Source organism: Rhineura floridana, chromosome 6, assembly GCF_030035675.1.
Source record: "Rhineura floridana isolate rRhiFlo1 chromosome 6, rRhiFlo1.hap2, whole genome shotgun sequence".
Lineage (NCBI taxonomy): Eukaryota > Metazoa > Chordata > Lepidosauria > Squamata > Rhineuridae > Rhineura > Rhineura floridana.
Window position 1 is genome coordinate 28207185 of NC_084485.1, and position 16064 is coordinate 28223248.

Genomic DNA, 16064 nt, shown 5'->3' on the forward strand with positions numbered 1-16064 from the left:
CAATCCCATCTTCCTCCCCTCCTGTACGTGTGTGTTCAGATTAAGATCTGAATAGTGTTCATATCTACATCAGCAGAGCTATTCTTAAACAGAAGTAACATTAATGGCACGGCCACAAGTGTGAAGTAAGAAGTTGAGTCCTTCCAATACTTTACAAAGTTGGCCTTCCTCTAACATAAAGAACTAACCCTCCCTTAAGTGGCAGCAAATACTTGCTTCACAGGATTTAGGTTTATTTTTAGTATCCAGCATCAGGCAGGCCTCCATTTGTGTAAAAGGGAATTAATTTCTCAAGTTAGTCAGGAGATTAAGAATCTTAAAATTAGAGACATATATCCTTTCACAAGCACAGATTTGGTTTCCTAGCAACGGTATGAACACCTTCTGAACAGAACAGCAGCTATTTTGCAACAGACGGGCCAGGTGCCAAAGGCTTCAAGAGCCTACAACAGGTCTCCGCTGTCAGTTTCCTTCTTTTGTGGTCCACCGTGAGTGACGTTTGACAGTAAAACTCCTGGCAGTTGGGCACCTTAAGAATAAGGATTATATATTGCTGATTTGGCAAGGGTTAGTTTGACCACTGGGGCAAAAAATGAGATTTTCAGCATGGGCACAAAACAGTTCTTGCTCCAGACAGAGCTCATGAGGAATGAATGAATCAAGTTTATTACAGTCAAAGACCAAAGAAAACAAAATAGCAAACAACGATATTTACAATAATAAGGAACTGATTATATCTAAAAACCATCAATTAATCTACTTGCATTGTTGAAATTAATAACTTTCTAGCGGCAATAGCTGCCACACAGAACTTAGCTACCAATTGAGTTACTTGTGGGTTATGATCCGCAAGCAAATAGTCCACGTAACAGGTTTCGTTCCTGTCAGGTAAGCGAGTAAGTAGGGGTAGAATAAACTTGCACCTGGCCTCACAATAAAGTGAACAGTGAAGCAGAAAGTGTGATTAGCTATAGCGTTTGCGTATTCTTGTTTGCACCCACCTCTCCAAACGAGCTGAAATCATGCATAGATTATATCAGCTATACAGGCAAAGTCCATTGAATCCAGTGGGGCTTATTCCCATGCAAGGGGATTTAGGGCATAATCTATCATTGTATGGTAATTTCTTAAATCTGCCGTCTAATAAAGCAGAAGGCAGACAGTTAAACCTAGCCCACGTAAACGCCTTCCAATACTTTGGAATAGTTAGATTAGTTAAATATGGCATAGCCCACGGCTTAACATTATATCTATGCTTTTTAACTAATAACAAATGCTGTTGGAAATCGAGGTCGTAAATTAGCTCTAAAATCTGTTCTTTGACTTTCAAAAAGCCCATAGATAGAATAAAGGGAATTGAAAACCCCAATTTAGAGATTTTATCGATAACCATCTTTTCCCATTGGGAATGGAAATTATCTTGTAGTATGGAGGGGGCCAATCCAATTGGTCTAAACAGTAACTTTAACCAGGCACTAATTCTAAGACACCACACCTGAGCATCAACCGAGGGCAATCCAACTTCCATTCTTAAAATAGAGTTGGGAATACATGTAGGCACTGCCAGTATAGATCTAAGAAAAATAGTCTGGACAGCCTCTAGATGGTCACACTCCGTCCAAGTGGTTGCTTGTGCACCATAAATGAGTTGAGGTATTATTTTTACCCTGAAAATCTTTAACACAGCATTCAAGATTTGACCCCCTTTATTATAATAGAATGCCAATAAGGCTTTTGTTGTTCTTCTCACATGCATAGCTGCCATTTTCATATGGACTGACCATAGGCCGTTGGCCTGAAAATTTATTCCTAAATACTGAAATGAATTTACTTGGTCGATTAAATGGCCATTTATCCTCCAAAGATGTTTGGTTCTTTTATTTGTAAAGATCATTACTTTAGTTTTTGCATAGTTTATCATCAAAGATTTGTCAGGAGCTCATGAGGAAGGCATCCTCAGAAAGTGTTCTTGACCAGGAAAAAGTGGGACTGAAAACGCTGCTACATAAGAACAAGAGAAGCTCCTTTACACCAAGTCAGACCATTGGTCCATGTCACTCAGTGTTATCTGCTCTGACTGGCAGCAGTTCTCCAGGGTTGCAGACAGGGGGTCATCTCCAGTCCTAATTGGAGATGCCAGGGATTGAACCATGCAAAGCAGATGCTCTACCACTGAGCTACAAGCCTTCCCCTCTGAAGTACTTCCGAGCAAGGCTTTTTTGTAACTGACCAGTTTTAACTTGCAGAGGGACACCCAGTCTTAAGCCTGGCTTGAAACTGCTCCACATTTCGGTAACTGCTGGATTTTATATTGTCAAAAATTGGGAATCAGCCATAGTGTGTGTTTCTTTGACTTAGCGTCCCCAGGTGTATCCTGAAACTTGCAACACCGCAAGGAGAGCCAAATCCATGCAACCAACTGAACTTGAAAGCTTGCTTGCTCTTTTGTCACATCTTGAGTGGTTCTAATGCTGTGGAGTTTGGTTGTTTTTTTTTTCTTATCGACCAACACAGCAGCCTTTACTTGTTGAACTCCAGATTCTGGCATAGTCTTAGGATCCTGGTAGTTACCCAACCTTATCACCCTCTGATGCCAACTCTGACTGAAGGAAGCATGAAACAGCCAATTGTTCCATTAGCACAACTTACACAGTGTTGACTCTAGGTTTTGGAAGGTCCTTGAACATGGCCCCCCTGCCTCAGTAAATCTAACAGAGGTGGGGAATCTCCATCCCACAGGCCAATCTTGGCCTGCCAGGGGATCCAATTTGGCCCATAAGGCCGTTTTTGTGAAACCACACCCACCTGTCTATCAGGCCAGTGGCATCACCTGCAGTCAATCCCTGCAGAAACCAGGATTGAACCCCACCCCACCCATCAGCCTGATCTTATGCAACCCGCCACTGCCTCCTCCAGTGTACTCTCAGTGCCCTGGTTATTTCTCCAGACCTCGAAGAAAATGAAGAGAAGCCTACAACGGTGGAATAAAAGCCAGACTATCCACAGTCTGAAAACACAACTGAGTGACAATGGAGGACCTTAGGGATCAGGAACAAAGACAAGGACCTCAAGGGATAGAGGGAGGGAGGGAACATTACCTTATGCCGAATCTTGCCATTGGTCCATCTAGCTCAATATTGTATACACTAGTTGGTAGCAGCTCTCCAGAGTTTCAGGTAGCGGTTTTCCCAGCCAGGTGTGTAGTTGTCTGGGGTCCCAGGAAGTCTCAGACCCCTCACTTTTTTGGGAGCCAGGTCCCAGCAGGGTCCCTATGTCTGCAGTGTCTTACGAGCCAATCAGCATGAAAGGGGAGTGTGTTGGCCACTGAGAAGAGTCCCAATGAGTGTCAATTGCGAGCAAGACTTTATTAATTCCTACTTCAAAAAGCTAAGGCAAGTTGTGGAGAGTGAGAATTCTGTAATCACAGAAGAGACATCATCAAGCAGTTTGGTAGCAGCAGAAGAGAAACATGTAGACACTGACTTCAGTAATTCAAGCAATATCTCTGACAGTGAGAAAGGACAGCCAAATGGTGAGAGTGATAGAGAAGCAGAAAGTAGTCATCAAGCCTAGCTAGATTGTTCTATAATTTTAGAAGGTTATATAATCTTAGAAGGGGTTGTGACTGTGAGGGGACATGGCAGTGACTATCATGAAGGGATCCTGCACTTCTGAATTAGCCACTACACTACTGATCCCAGCCTTATTTGGATGGCTCGGGATTGAACCTGGAACCTTCTGCAGGCAAGTCAAATGCTCTGTCACTGAGCTACATCCTTTCACCTGGTGGGCATCTGGCTAGTACATATATGTTGGCATTCCCTGACATGCTTTTTTCATGGAGTTCAGTTGGAAGGGAGGAAAAGAAGCATTAAATCTGTCAGAAACAATCCTTTGATGAGATCATTTTGTTCATGTTCGGGACTCTCCAGACTTAATTGCTATTTGATCTTAAGCTTAATTATATGCTATAGTTTTAAGCTGTCCAAGGCATAGTATACTCCCATTTGTTCTTGAGCCAGTTCCTCCACAGGGATGCTTTGGAACAAGTCTTGTGAAGGAACACACATGGAAAATATTATGTTGGTATGAGAACTCTACACAGGGCAAAAGACAGACATATTTTTTTATGAGCAGGGAGGGAAGCATCCTTCACTGCATTCACCAGAAACAAACATGTCTGTACCAGAAACCAGATTATGCTCCCGAGAGCTGGTTCTTTGAGCATTCAGAGGAAAGTTAAACATCTCTCCAGAATGCCACAGTTGGAAGAGAAGCCGCTGAGAGTTCAGAAACAACAGTAATATCAACAACAATAACATCAGTGCTATAACAGTAATGCTGTTATAGAAGAGGAAGTCCTTTAAAAGGAAGGAGTCAAGTTATTAAGTTATCACCAGGACACAAAGGAAAACTGTTGATTCTGACATAGTGAGACCCACCACAAGCGTGCAGAAGACTGTATTCCACCCCACCCCACGATTACTCCCCCCCCCAGTGCCTCACGATCCCTGCAAGGTATGGCTCAATATCAGTAGAAAAGGAGGACTATAGACGCTTTGTTGGAGGCTGCAGGAGGAAGAAGAAGAGGTTGGGGTGCTCTGTTGCTGCTGCCTGGACTTGGCTTTTCCATCGAGTTTCCCTGCTTTTTGCAGGATTAAGATCGTGACCCGAATTAGCTGTTTTGCTTACTTGCTATCCAGCCATTTTATTTTGAGGGTTTTTAAAAATTTGTTTGATACTTGTCTGTCGGTTGTAGGGTGTCAGTTTTAAGAGTATAGTCTTGCCTGCTGTTAAGGAAGGATGTGTTTTCAATATAAGTGGGTAGGGTAGGGGAACCAGGGGGCTGCCATTCATATTTTGGAGGGCAGAGGGAGATACGGAGTGGGGAGACAGTTATGTCATCAGGGGAGATGGAAGCGTAATAGGGTGTTGGTTGCCCCCAAACTGTCTCCCCATTCAAATAGTCTGGACAGCTGTGGTGACAGTTCCCTTGGGTTGAAAATGCTGCTTGTGAATGCCAGGTTGGTGAATGGTAAAACAATGGCCATTCAGGATTTGATCCTGGATGAGCACGCCGACCTGGCATGTATCACTGGTTGGATGAAGCTGGGGGGGTTAATCTCTCCCAGCTTTGCCCGCCAGGTTTCTCCGTGCAACAGCAGGTGAGACCTGGGGGACGGGGAGGTGGAGTTGCAGTGATCTATCGTGATACCATCTCCCTGACCAGGTGCCCTCTCCCACAGTCTTCAGGGTTCAAATGTGTATATTTGAAGTTGGGTGGCCGGGACAGAATAGGGATTCCGTTGGTGTACTGCCCACACCGCTGCTCAACAGTCTCCCTTCCTCAGCTAGCCGGGGTGGTCTTCAGGTTGGTGTTGGAGTCCCCATGGCTTGTGGTATTGGGTGACTTCAACATCCACGCCGAGACCACTCTGTCGGGAGTGGCTCAGGACTTCATGGCCTCCATGACAACCATGGGTCTGTCCCAAGTATTATCTGGCCCCACTCATGCCGCTGGCCACACTTTGGACCTTGTTTTCTGTGCGGGTTGGGATGATGGTGATCTTGGTGTGGAGGAACTCTCTGTAGTACCGTTGTCCTGGACAGATCACTACCTGGTTGGGTTTAGACTCACTGGGACTCAGAACCTCTGCAGGGGTGGGGGACCGATTAGGATGGTCCGCCCCAGGAGACTGATGGATCCGGATGGTTTCCTGATGGCTCTTGGGGATTTTCCTGTCACCTCGGCAGGCGATTCTGTCGAAGCCCTGGTTGACCTCTGGAATGGGGAAATGGCCAGGGTGGTGGACACGATCGCCCCGGAGCGTCCCCTCTCATGGAGTGAAGCCAAACCAGCTCCTTGGTTTATCAGGGAGCTGGCGGCGATGAAACGAATAAGACGGGGACTAGAGTGACGTTGGCGGAAGACTCAGAACCAGTCTGACCGAACACGGGCTAGAGCCTATTTGAAGGCCTACTCCGTGGCAGTGTGGGCAAAGAAGAAACTTTTATTTTTTGCCACCATTGTGTCTGTAGGGAGCCGTCCAGCGGAGCTGTTTCGAGTGGTCAGGGATCTTTTACATTCAGACCCCCAAGAGGGTAATATAGACCATTCAACAGCCCACTGTCAAGAATTTGCACAGCACTTTGCAGATAAAGTCGCTCAGATTCGCTCTGACTTGGATGCTAAAATTGATACAGTCTCAGGGGATGTAACTTTGGCTCCTGCTTGTCCAATAACAATGGATTCTTTTCAATTTATACCGCCCGAGGATGTGGACAAGATCCTTGGAGAGGCGGGAGCCACCACATGTTTGCTAGACCCTTGCCCTTCCTGGCTCATTAAGAGTGCCAGAGGGAGACTGGCCGATTGGGTGAGGGGAGTGGTAAATGCCTCTTTACAACAAGGCAGAATTCCAATGTGCCTAAAAGAGGCAGTTGTATGGCCTTTGTTGAAAAAACCCTCCCTGGATCCCTCTATAATGAGCAATTATCAGCCAGTCTCCAACATTCCATTTCTGGGTAAGGTAATAGAGCGTGTGGTGGCTGCCCAGCTCCAGAGATTCTTGGATGAAACAGATTATCTTGACCCATTTCAGTCTGGTTTCAGGCCCGGCTACGGGACAGAGACGGCTTTGGTCGCCTTGGTGGATGACCTACGCAGAGAGCTGGACAGGGGGAGTGTGTCCCTGTTGGTTCTACTGGACCTCTCAACGGCTTTCAATACCATCGACCATGGTATCCTTCTGGGCCGCCTTGCTGGAATGGGACTTGGGGGCACTGTGTTGCGGTGGCTCGGCTCCTTCCTGGAGGGACAAACCCAGAAGGTGGTGCTGGGGGATTTCCTGTTCAACTCCTTGGCCATTGACATATGGGGTCCCTCAGGGCTCAGTTTTGTCCCCCATGTTATTTAACATCTGCATGAAACCGCTGGGTGAGGTTGTCTGGGGGTTTGGGGTTCGGTGTCATCAGTATGCAGATGACACCCAACTCTATTTTTCCTTTCCACCTAAAGCCAAGGAAGCTGTCTTGGTCCTGAACCGGTGTCTGTCATCAGTGATGGACTGGATGAGGGCGAACAAATTGAAATTAAATCCAGACAAGACAGAGGTGCTCCTGGTTAGTCGAAAGGCAAATCAGGGAATAGGGATTCAGCCTGTGCTGGATGGGGTTACACTCCCCCTGAAGACACAGGTTCGCAGTTTGGGTGTGCTCCTGGACTCAGCTTTGAACTTGGAGGCCCAGGTCTCTGCAGTGGCCAGGAGTGCTTTTGCCCAGGTAAGACTGGTGCACCAGCTGCGCCCGTTCCTGGAGATGCCTGATTTGATTACAGTGATGCATGCCTTAATTACATCATGTTTAGATTACTGTAACGCTCTACGTGGGGCTGCCTTTGAAGACTGTTCAGAAACTTAAACTGGTACAAAGAGCTGCAGCCAGAGTGCTAACTGGGGCTGGTTACAGGGACCATACAACCCCCTTGTTACGACAGCTCCACTGGCTGCCAGTTTGTTTCCGGTCACAATTCAAAGTGCTGGTTTTGACCTATAAAGCTCTATATGGCCTAGGTCCAGGCTATTTATCAGACCGTATCTCCCCATATGAGCCTGCCCGGGCCCTGAGATCTTCAGGAGAGGCCCTTCTCTCAGTCCCCAACACCTTCTCAAGCGCGATTGGTGGGGACACGAGATAGGGCCTTCTCGGTGGCTGCCCCCAGGTTCTGCAACTCGCTTCCTAGGGAAGCACGAATAGCCCCTTCCTTGCTATCCTTCCGTCAGCAGGCAAAGACGTTTTTATTCCGACAGGCTTTTGGACTAGAAGATGTTTAAGATAGTGCCTCATAAGGTCTGTTGTATTGTTCTATGGTCCTATTTTTAATGTTTTAAATTGTTTTAGTATTTTAAGTGTATGTTTCATGATTTTAATGTTACGAATAGTTTAATTCTATTTTAATTGTATATTTTTGTATGTTTTTTACCTATGTGTAGTTTTTATTTGTAAGCCGCCCTGAGTTCCAGTTTTGGGGAAAGGGCGGGGTAAAAATAAAGATTCATTCATTCATTCATTCAATGAGGTTCTGTTTGAACGGGATAAAGTGCCTATTGTGACATCACTAAACACATCTTGCCACCCACCCAAATTTCCAGAGCAGTTTTGCAGCTTTTTTTTAAAAAGTTTTATTATTCTATAAAATGAAGAATTAAAATATAAACATATGTATTAAAGCATTTTTAGGTGGACAGTATACCTGATGCATGAGGGAGGGACAAGACTGGCATGTGGGCCTGGCATATTGCAGAGCTAGACACACTTCAGGTGAAGGGTCCACTGTGACCATTGTTAAAATGTTGCGTCTCTAACTCTTCACCCATAGGTTTTTCAAGAAAAAATATGGAAGCAGAAACTAGCTTTTTGATGCTACTTGTTTACTACCGCATTCTAAGGAGCAGTTGAGGCTGCACTTATGCAAAAGCTGCAACTCAAACAGATTCAGTAGGCAACAGGAATTGAACAGACAAATGTCTATTTTTAATCTATGTGGTTTTCACGTGTTCACCCATAAGTCCATTCCATTCTATTGCCATCTTAACCTACAATTAAAAAAAAAATCTGCATCATAATTTGCATAACTTCAAATTTAAAGTTATAAAGGTATTTTTTCCTCAAAACACACTTTTTAAAATGCATTTTGATACATTTTTTAGCTGAGAACTGAGACACAATATTCAGGGAGGTGCTAAATCCAACGGATAGCTACATTCTGATGTGTGTGAACCAGGTCAGTACTGCAGCTCACAAAGACTGAATTCAAGTTTCTCTAATTTGCAAAGATCCCTTTTAGGCCAATGACTTTATATTTATCATTACATACTCTATTGTGACGCTTATACTGATCCCAGGAAGAAATTGTTGGATGGCTTGGCCTACTCTGATTACTTACTTATAAATGATTCACATTCTGCCTGACAAAGAGAAATATGTTACTGTCAAGAGTTGCAAGATTTCCTCTGGCTGCAAAGAAACTGAGAACAAAATGTATTACAACAAATGCCATAAACTGTCAAAATGTACAAAACGTATTGAGATGTGTCTTTAAACATATGGACTGTCTACCGTCACCCTGTTTGCTTGTTTTCACTTTTGGTACAATTGAAATCAATTTTGTATGTTATCTGTTTGCAATGATGTTGAAGTCTTGTAATAATATAACTGATTAAACTCGCTATCTGCGTCTTGGTGAACTACAACTGCCATCATCTGTGACCATTAGACATGCTGTCTGGGGCTAACTGGAGTTCAAAACATCTGGAGGTCACCAAGGTGGGGAAGGCTGCTCTTCAACTGATTTTGGGTATCATCAAAGAGCAACACAGTAGCATTTTTATTTAGTTTGTTGCTAGTGTGTTTTTACTGCCAGATAGGGGAAGAAGTGCTTGTTGGATTTTTAGGTGCCAAAGTAACTTGGCTGACTTTTAATACTATATGAGCCTTGATTTTTTTTGGAGGGGAGCATCATTTGCTGCTCTTCTGCTCTACTATTAAGCCTTATTAAAGGGTTAATTTGCAGGGGGGGAGTTGCACTTCCCAGAGCAAGCACTTCTCTGCTGGACTGCACAAGAGCTCATGATGTAACTTTATCCAGAAAAATGTGTCACTCTCAGGCATGGCTACCCCATCTCACAAATGTCCCTCCCATAGCAGAACATTTTCTTCTTTGTATGCAATTTTGTTTCCTTTGAAGGGTAGTGTTGTGCTCAGAAGCCTGGAACTCTTTAGAAATAAGAATCTGGATTCAGATTAGTTTTATCTTAGAGTTCCTCCCTTGCAGACAGCTACATGTGGAACAGGATCTTTCCTATGACAATACCCCCTGTCCTACCACTAGTATAAGTCCTGGAGTGGACTAATCTGTGTTTAGCCAAAGGCATTTTGAAATTGTGGTTTGGATTAAGGAATGAATCTGCCACAACCATATAGACAGAGAGAGAGAGAGAGCTCTTCCCTGCCTCCAAAAAAATAATTGTGCATCTTTCTCCCATGGAGGGGATGGATGATTTAAAAGGGAAACAAGTTTTTCTCCACTCAAGTCAGCTGTCCCTCTCACAGCAGTGGATTGCCAGCGTTTCAGGCAGTGGGTATTACTCAGCCTTACTTGGGCATGCCAAGGACTGAATCTAGGACTTTCTGCTTGCAAAACAGATGCTGTACCACGGAGCCAAGGCCCTACCCCTGTATTTCTAGACCCTATATTGTATTTCCAAGCCTTACATTGCTCTGCCTAGTTCAGCTTCAACATCTTTGTGTCCTGTGGGCTCCTTCTAGCAGACAGTGGGGTGATTCAGTCTGGCTGCCAAGGTTGATGTTGCCTTGACTCTGACATCTCAAAGGAGCTACCACAAGATGTTGTGAGGATTGCCAACTTGAATGACTGTGAAAGGGAATTAGACAAATTCATGGAGGATAAAGTTATCAATCGTTACTAAGTCAAAAGAATACAAGAAGAGCCTGCTAGATCAGGCCAATGTGCCATCTAGTCCACCATTCTGTTTCCACAGTGGCCAATCAGATGCCCATAGGAAGCTTGCAAACAGGACCTGAGTGCAAGAGCGCTCTCCCCTCCTGTGGTTTCCAGCAACTGGTATTCAGAATCATACTTCCTCAACAGTGGAGGTAGAACATAGCCATTGTGGTATCATCAGCAAACTTGGCTACTTGTTTGTTGATCCCTAACTCCAAATCAACCCTTGGTGGACTCCACTTTCTACATTGGTCCATTGTGAGAAGTGTTCATTTATTTCTACTCTCTGCTTCCTGTTTCTTAACTAGTTCCTGACCCACAAGAGAACCTTTCCTCTTATTCCATGATTGCTAAGCTTACCCAGAAGTCTTTGGGAAGGTACTATTGTGTGCCCCCAGGCTCCAAGCAGTGACAGATTTTCAGGAGTTCCAGCACTTACCCAGGGCTGTTTCCTTGGAAGGATGGAGACTGGAGACTGTGGTGTCTTTATGATGTATGGAGTTTTTTACACATATATACAACCTGAGAGAGCCAGTGTGGTGTAGTGGTTAAGGTGTTGGACTATGACCTGGGAGACCAGGGTTTGAATCCCCACATAGCCATGAAGCTTATTGGGTGACCTTGGGCCAGTCACTGCCTCTCAGCGCCATGAAAACCATATTCATAGGATCGCCATAAGTCAGAATTGACTTGAAGGCAGTATATTCACATTTTTACAACCTGAACGTAAGATGGAAGGGGCTCACAGCATTAACACTCCAACAGATCTTGTTTCCCTATCAGGCCCAAAGCCATAGCTGCTTTGGATTCAGCACAGAGAACGAGACTCTCTCTCTCTTTCCAGCCCCCAGATCAGACTAAAAACATACAGATTACCTCTTGGTACTAGGATGAAGGGGGAAGGGCTATTTCGGTTATTCCTATGACAACACATCTGCTTTTGACCAAGTCTTTAAGCCTATGGATCGGGTACTTGACAGACTTGGCCAGAACCCATTACCCTAACAGAGGAACTGGCTTGACTAATTCAGCAAATTCCTTTACTACAAACTCCATCTCTACAGACACAAAATTACAGGCTTGGAGGGTACCCACAGACATCATCCAAACCAAACCCCCAATCCTACAACAGTACTTTGTCAAAAGCTTTTTGAAAGTCTAAGTACACAATGTCAACATAATGATGGCCATAAATATGCTTCTGAAAGCCACTTGCTGGGGAACACAAGTGAGAGAGTGCTATTGTCCTTAACTCCTGCTTGTGGACTTCCCTGGGTGGCCACTGTGGCAACAAGAATGCGTTCAGTCTGATCCATCAGGGCAATTCTTATATTCATTGCCATTTGCTTTCCCCTTTTTGCAGTGGAGTCTAAGAAAGACTGCCTACCTGAGAGTATCATGCCTAGGTCCCCCTAAACCATCATGTGGTGGCCCCCGAACTTTGGAACACCCTCCCTGACGAGGTTCGCCTGGCGCCTACACTACTATCCTTTCGGCGCCAGGTGAAAACCTTCCTCTTTGCCCAGGCATTTTAACATGTTAATATTTTTTTAACATTTTTAAAATTTTAGTATTTTGTACTTAATGTGCTGTGTTTTTACTTGATGTGCACCGCCCAGACAGCTTGCTATGGGCGGTATAGAAATTGAATAAAATAAAATAATAATAATAATAAACCTGGGGCTGACCTTATACCTAAAAACCTATTCTACCCTAGCTATGGCCATTGTTCAGCCTGTGTACTGAAACACATGTCCTACCCTAGCTACGGCCATTGTTCAGCCTGTGTACTGAAACACATGTCCCACTCACCAGACCTTTTCAGGCTTTGCTTTCACACAACCTCATGCCACACAGCTGAAGTATTCTCTCTTCTAGAGATCTTTTGCCATCATCTGTATGCTGACCACAGCAGAACAAAGACTAGGCATTTTTGGTTCTGCAGCCCACAAATGAATTAAGCAAAATAGTGGCTGTACAGTGGGTATATGGTGCCCTCCAAGTCTTTTCATGAAAAACCTCTCCTCAAAACAGACTGGGATTCGTTATAGTGAGCGATAGACCTTTACAAACTAAATGGCACCCTGATTTGTAATGAGAAAAACAGTGATGTGAGCTTATCATCGTTTCTGGCAGAACAATTCAGTTTGAGGAATAAAACACCCAATGAACTAAGTCACCTTGAAGTATTTTTGTATTTTAAAAAAGCAGTCTATTGTTAGAAGCTATTACATACTAGCAAAATGCCCATCATTGCAATGGGTGCTTCTACTGGGATTCTAACTCCACTGGCTTCTAGATAGGCTGGAATCATAAGCAGATATCTTGGTGGAGGAAAAAAAAGGATATTTCTTTCAGCTGTTGCATTTCAAGATAATAAAGGAAGCAGACCCTAGAAATAGCAGCGAATCCAGTACAGTCCCCATGGGCTGTTTCAAACTTTGTTTTTTCACCTCAGTCAATGAGAAATTAATCAGGCTCTGTGCATAACAAATAACATCATGTGGATAATTAATCAGTGCTCTAATGGGCCTTTCAGTACTTGGTGAAGTATCCATTCATTCACCTAATGATATGAAGAGTAAAAGTCAGTGTCAGAAATCTCTTCCATAATAAAATTATCTTTATAATGATACTTTTGAAAACTACATCAGCCACTTTGTCTTTCATTTAAATCCAATAACTAAAAGTGGCTAATCTTAACTCTTTGCTTGAGTTTCTCAAGAAGAGAATACCTATTAATATTTCACAGATGAAACCTGCATATTTTTAACAACACTAAGCATGACTATCAGAGGACTCCATCCTTTCCCCCAGCTGCTGTTATATTTCATTAAAAAATTTCCTGAGCAATAGCCTGACCTGTACCCACCTATGAAACAGTGCACAACCAACTGTAACAATTTATTTGTTGCATTTATATCCTGCCTTTCCTCTAATGAGTTAAAGGTGTTAAGCATAGTTCTCTTCTATTGTACCCTTACAACAGCCCTGTGAGGGAGGTGAAGATGAGACATAGTGACTGGCCCAAGGTCACACAGAGAGCTTCATAACTGAGTGGGGACCAGAACCAGCGTCTCCTCAGGCCCTTTCAGTCTGGCACGCAAACCGTAACAGCACACTGGTTTGAGTAAACTCAAGAATGTTCAGTAGAATATATAATCTCACTTACAGAATAGCTGCAACTCAGATTCATTCAACAGTATTTACTCTCTAGATAGCCAGTGGCAGTGAACGTAGAAGCACGGGCACTTTTGAGTCCATTTACACAGATGTGCACTGGAGTCAAAATGCATCTGTCATGATTCACAACTGAGATTCAGCTTTTAGAGGCCGAGGCAAGGGCTCGGAAACCCCACGAATGGCAACTCTACTGCACATTTGAGCACACAAATGTTTTTTGAAAAGGCATCCTTAGCAGTTTCCCAAAAGACTAGTTAAGAGCAGTGCTTTACCAGGGAGAGAAAGCAGAAAACCGAGCCTGTTGAGTGTATGTGGAAGTGTGCATTTCCTCCCCGCCCCCAACTCTCGTTGTTTTGAGATCCAGCATGTTGCCAGATGCTGCCTATAGAGAGCATGCCAGTTTAACATTCACTTCTACACCATTCCCAAAGACAGCACTGTTATCCGTTAACAAGACTCATGGAGAGCTGGGTTACTTGCAGTACTGAAATCAAAAGAACCTTTACAATGGACTTCAGTAAAATCAGGACTTCTTGCCCACTGCTGTGAGAAACACTGAGAGCAGATACAAGCTCACCGTTTGTGGTGCAGTTTCATTATGCTGAGTAATGCAAGTCTATTAAGCTGGGCTTGAGCAGTACTTATTATATAGCAGCAAGAAGGAGGAGGACTTTATCTTTCCATGTATCACCTCCTGGCATTTACTTGTAAGAGTAAGAGGCAGGAGGAATAAAAGAGAGTCTAATGCAATGCAAGGAGCAAACGTCCATCAGGGTTCAGAAAATTATATGATTAAGGTAGATCCAGTGCCCAAGCTAAAGTGGGAAAAGAATGGGCACAATTTTACTCAGTCTCAGCAGTCCAAGGGATCCAGCAAGGTGCTACACACCTCATTCTTCATTTTGCCAAGACTAAAGTTGCAATGCATGGACATTATTTTGCATGCCATAAATATAACATTACATTATATTGCTGGGCCTAAATCTGCGTGGAGTAGGAATATGGACCCTGTCCATGGTTTTGTCCTGGATCTGGCTAGAGTCCTCAGCAGGACGGATACTATGGCTGTGGGAAGTGAAGAGTGATGAGCCCCTTGAGACTAACCTCAAAGACTGGTAGGAAATCAGCTTTGCACTGTGACAGATGGATAAAGCAGGATCATCAGGGACTGTGCAAAGAATTGCTGTTTTAATTATTTAATTCCTCTCTGAAGGTCTGTGCTGCCAGGAATGCTGGAGTTCTACTTATCTTTTCAGAAATAAAACACTCTGAAATTCCAATTCACTCTTTTTCAAGACTGGCAGAAAATTACTTGGCCTTCATAGTCAGAGGTGGTATGCTTCCAAATACCAGTTGCCGGAACCACAGGGAGAGCGTTCTTGTGCTTAGGTCCTGCTTGTGGGCTTCCCACGGGCAACTGGTTGGCCACTGTGAGAACAGGATGCTGGACTAGATGGGCCATTGGCCTGATCCAGCAAGCTGGTCTTATGCTCTTACTTTAATCAGGCCTGGTAATCCTGACGCTTTAAGTGAGGGGGACAACATGAAAATCCTGATTCTTCAGGTTTTGTGTAACAGGTTATCCGTACAGGAAATACTCATTCTTTAAGAAACCTCCCCAGTTTTCTTTAAAAGTTAAATTCTAAAAGCACCATGATGTCTGGAACATTTTACTGGACAGCTCTACGTATAACAATTATTCCACTAATGAGGCATGCACTGGAGAAGCACTCTGAATATAAAACAGCCTGAAAACTAACCAGCATGTTTGTGATCCTACCGTGGAGTGCTACTAAGCATCCTTCGTCTGTTTTAATGACATTTGCATGGACACCTGCAGGACTTTGCTTGGAGGCAACACAGAAGCTTTTTGTTCCATTCTTTAAAAAAAGACCCTGTCTGCAGCCTGTCTTATGTATTACTTCAAAAAGCTTAATTATACATACTAAATTTCTGCTTTCCAATTTTATATCATTTCCACAAAACTCCTATCTTCCCCAAATAACTGTTTAAAAACAAAGTATCTCATTCTCATCCATCTTATTTGGATTCCTGCAATGGAAAGTGACACATTTATTATCCTGCAGCGCCACCTAGTGTACACTGATTTCACTATGTGAATTATAAAAGGCCACTTAGCAACGGAACTCTCTCCTACTAGAAAAGACAATGCTGGAGAAAACAAGAAGTGGAAGTGCACTGCCTTCAAGTCAATTCCGACTTATGGCAACCCTATGAATAGGGTTTTCATGGTAAGCGGTATTCAGAGGTGGTTTACCATTGCCTTCCTCTGAGGCTGAGAGGCAGTGACTGGCCCAAGGTCACCCAGTGAGCTTCATGGTTGTGTGGGGATTCAAAC